General features: G+C 35.7%; 1 protein-coding gene across 1 annotated transcript in view; it reads left to right on the top strand.

The window, feature by feature from the left end:
• LOC124638139 (probable beta-hexosaminidase fdl) overlaps positions 1–4,966 on the top strand; it is a 73,201-nt gene that overhangs the window by 55,438 nt on the left and 12,797 nt on the right. The window lies entirely within an intron of this gene.

Below are 4,966 nucleotides of genomic sequence, written 5' to 3'. Positions count from 1 at the left end.
AACGTGAAATGAAGGCTTTGCTCCCAACCCCAGTGTTGGTAAAAGCTCGCCAATACTGGCGGTCAATGTTGGCGCCCAACATTCCTCGTAAACTTACCCCAACTGTTATTATCGGTTTTCCAACTACATCTGTGTACGGTTTGTTTGCACTGGAAATAGCTATTTCGGTGATGTGCTACGTTAATTTTGTGTGCTGATTGTACGTACTTATTGAACTCGGTTTTATAGTTTTGTGAACTTTACATAAGTGTGAAGTTTTATGTATGGATGTGGTATGCAGTCTCTTACAATACAAGGATTGCATGCTTTAGGAGAATTATAATGATTACTACAGGCTTTTCCCAACTACTAAGTAGGTATGTAGGGCCCAAATTATAATCATCTTTTTTACACGGATATAAATATTGAAGAATTAATAGCATCGTTCCATGTGCAATAAAACTCAAAGAAGTTTTTGAACACAGACTGAGCGGAAACGCGACGACAAAAGTTAAAACAAAAAACATTCCAAATGCCAATTAAGTCCAATGTTGGGTCCAATACTAATGTCATTAGCGGTCCAATATTGGGTCTTTCCCGTCACTCCCTCGACCGTGTTCGTCCCGTCACGCCGCCAACAGGTTCGTACATTTCATTTATTGTTATTTGTCACGCGAATTTACACCTTATGTCCAACGTATTTTCTTCCACAAAGCCACTCGTTGACATTTCATTTTTTTTTGTTTATTTTTTATCTGCACCTCTGCGCGGGAAATGAAATGTCATGAACAATAAATAGATGATAAATTATATTTAAATGAAGATAGATCTTTTGTATCGGTACGATTTCTGAATTTAGAATGATGCATTGCTGGTACTGAAAATATTATTCACTGTAAACGTACACGTGTGCAACATCGACTAATATTTTATTAATTTATTGATTAACGAAGGCCAAGAAAAAAAACATTTCACACATTTTTCTTGAAACTTGATACGAAACGACGAAGTTATAAAACCTGTCAAAACAGCTTTAATTAAGTTCAAACAAGTTTAACCTTTACTGAGCGGGTAAACCGAGTTCAAACTGACCCGTCCTATAGCTATTTAACCGGTCAACTTAATAAAGATAAGTCTTTACGGTTAGCGTGGATGTCAATCGCGTTTATTGATTTTTATGGGCGTCATGTCGAACACCATCATTGGTTATCTACACCGTGACATTAACGAGTAGGTTGTATTTGTTTTAATGTTTGGTCAATTTTCGGAATTTTCCCCTACTCTTTTGTATTTATTGTAAAAAGTCCACTTATATTTTTTTTTTAATCAACTATATCTGTGAGTAAGAATATTTATGCACTTTTACTTCATTTTTTACATGTAAGTTCGTATTTATATACTGGTAAGATATAATTTATTAACATTTAAGGGATTGACGGATGCGTCTGAAATTCTTCACGTAACTCATTTTGAAGCGACCCACACTCGCGTTTACTTGGGGACTACGGCTCCCAGGAGACGTAACCAAACCGATACAGGCACAAGATGACGTATAAAACCTACGTGATGCTGCTTGAATACGCATGCCATCTTTACCAAACCAACTACCTATTCTAAATAAACTAAAACGAACCCCTCAAATTCATCACTCGAGAACAACTTAGAAAAATATATCATTTTTGGTATATAGAAATGTAAATAATTCAATTCAATTCAATGAACTGAAATGGATCATTTAATCCCACAAGACTACCCCTTCTAAACTTTCTCCAGAGTTCCACCTTTTGCATCTAGTCCAAAAACTTTGCCCGCTAACTATTGAGGTACTCCACAAATGTACAATACCTCTGCCGATCTGTGGTTTCCGTTCGAAGAACAAGACCTTATTTACTACGGTGCACTGTCCTACTTTATTCGATCCCCACTTAATTCTGTAAGCTGATGTATGAAGCATAAATAATGCAGTTTTAATATGTTCTGACGATATCAAAATCTGCAAAGATGTTTCGAAATATTTCGAAGTAGGTACGTGGAAAATGTTATAGACAAGCCAAACAAATGGGAAATGAACACTCATGTAGTTATTTATTTCCAGGTATTTTGCTATATAATCCTTTTTTCATATTTTATTTTTATCAGTTTATGTTAGTCGCTTGTTAGTAGATTTCCAGAACTTTACCAAAGTCCCGCTACACAAAACCTATATCAATAAGAGCACAATGATGTTATTCTCAAAATTCTAATGAACCGTCCATATACAGATATGTATTCAAACGTCCGTACCTCCCCGCTGGTCAGTCTTATGTTAATTGAAACGCGAAACCAACGCATTCATTAAAACACAAAATATACATATAGATAGATGTATGTATTGCTGTCCATAATGATGCGTTGGAAACTTTAGTAAATATTTTCATTGATAAATAACTTCAGAAAGAAAAACATCTTTCTTCCTGTTCATTCGCTTTAGAAAGGAAAAAAAATCACGCATTCCTACGACAGGTTCTATCGTTATTAATATATAATTATAAATTTTCTTAACTTTTTTTAATTAGATTAATCTGTTTTACATTGTAAGCATATTTTTATTTCAAAAAGAATTGTGCGAAAATTATATTCATGTTATTTATTATGATTTTACTACTGCAACTGGGTGTATAACTATCATCATCCTCATCCTCCGAGCCTTTTTCCCAAACTATGTTGGGGTCTGCTTCCAGTCTAACCGGATTCAGCTGAGTACCAGTGCTTTACAAGAAGCGACTGCCTGTCTGACCTCCTCAACCCAGTTACCCGGGCAACCCAATACCCCTAGGTTAGACTGGTGTCAGACTTACTGGCTTCTGACTACCCGTAACGACTGCCAAGGATGTTCAATGACAGCCGGGACCTACAGTTTAACGTGCCATCCGAAACACAGTCATTGGTGTCTAAGATATACTCAGAAAGTACATACAAACTTAGAAAAGTTGCATAACTAATTCAATAAAATAAAGTGCAATACAAAATTTAGGACCGCAAACACAAACTTATTCGTATTCAAAGCATTTTATATCGATAACTAACCGATTGTGGTCGAATCGATTCGACATGTTAACTTTGCTTATCTCATCATCACCGCAAAAAAAGTAATAGAAGAAATAACTGTAGTAATATGCCACAAGTTTCCACTTGATTCCTTTGTAGAAGTTCTTATGACGATTCTGAACAATGAAGGTCTATTTATCAAGAGAGACTCTTTGTAGCCAAAATTCCAAGTAAACTCATCTATATGACGTCATCTGTCATGTCCGAGCCTCGCGCCCTTGATGCAGCCAATAAAAAACTGAGAAGACTCATGAGTCTCCAGTTGAATAACAAGACTACTTTATAGCAATAAACTATTCATAAAGGTCTTAAAATTAACTAGCTAATAATAAATTTAGAAAAACAAAGAGTGCAAATAAAACATCTTGTAAATACTTAACCACCAGTGGTATGCGTATCGACTTCTTTCTCTAGAAATGCCTTCAAGTATACCAGTCACTTTTTGAGTGGAACTTCTGCACCTATATACCTTTACTGCGTGTTAGGGCTGGCCGCACCCTTATAATGTTTTATGTAACGACACGGGGAACACAAAGGCTTGGCGCTGATGTGACTACATAAATCTCGTATTACCGCAATCTACGCTCAGATAATGTAATAGCTAGGTCGGCTGCTATTTTATCTAATACACCTTTTGAACTAACAAACGCGTGGTTTAAACTTATCGAAATGATTTGAAGGGTCATTATTGTACTTCAGGCGTCTATGCTTTTTTTAACGACGTCAAAAATCATGTCAGACTCTTACTGACTAAAAAACCGGCCAAGTGCGAGTCGGACTCGTGCACGAAGGGTTCCGTAAATTACAGTTAAATCAACCTATCTCAAAAACTATAAGAGATACTTTGATCAAACCAAAAATCGTTGAAAGAGTTAATTAGCATGCATCACCTCTATTTTTTTTAGAATTTTATACCCCGTAGTTATAAAAATAGAGGGGGGGGGACATACTTTTTACGACTTTGAGAGCTGATATCTCAAAAACCGTTCACTTTAAGAAAAATGTTTTTTAGAAAACTTTATATCATTTTAAAAGACCTTTCCATTGATACCCCACACGGGTATGTACATCGAAAAAAAAAATTTCATCCCTCAGTTACATGTATGGGGGGCCCCACCCCCAATTCTTTTTTTTACTATTTAGTGTCATATTTTTGTAGCGGTTCATACAACACATATTCCCATCAAATTTCATCACTGTAGTACTTATAGTTTCCGAGTAAATCGGCTGTGACAGACGGACAGACGGACAGACGGACATGACGAAACTATAAGGGTTCCGTTTTTGCCATTTTGGCTACGGAACCCTAAAAACCGTCGTGTTCCGTCGTAGGCCTTTTATGTACGCGGTAACTCTTTCGAACAATCCAGCGTCTATATTCAGCTTTTGATCTATTACCCAGGGTTCTACTTTTACCATGAAACAGTATTAGAGTTACTTACTCATTTATTGTTTGTAAATTGTAGGGGATGCATTTATTTTATGATAAACTATGGTGATAGGAGAAAAATACGCAATATATTTTATTCATATAACAGTACAGTAGACCCTATAAACAAAAACTATTCGTGTTGCTAATATGGATAGTAGTTTTTGATGTTGGTCTCGTATAAAATAAACGTCACTGGACACGAAGGGCATTAAACTTTTTAACAAGTACTAGGAACTAGTGCTAATTACACCAGAAAGTATTGTTGATTTGTAAATTGTTTTAAAATTACCAGTAAAAACAGGATACTTTGTACCGGAATACACTTTTCAGAAAATACAATATTTAGTATTTTAGTACCCAAATAATGTCATAATTTCCAAAACACATGATATGTTATCTAGATGTCGGCAAATTCCGACTATTGGACATAAGGTGACATAAGACTTTTATACCGTGCGCACTATTGCC

The sequence above is a fragment of the Helicoverpa zea genome, chromosome 17 (genome assembly GCF_022581195.2).
Source record: "Helicoverpa zea isolate HzStark_Cry1AcR chromosome 17, ilHelZeax1.1, whole genome shotgun sequence".
Taxonomy (NCBI): Eukaryota; Metazoa; Arthropoda; class Insecta; order Lepidoptera; family Noctuidae; genus Helicoverpa; species Helicoverpa zea.
The sequence above is the reverse complement of the archived record's forward strand: the minus strand, read 5'-3'. Positions and strand labels throughout refer to the sequence as shown.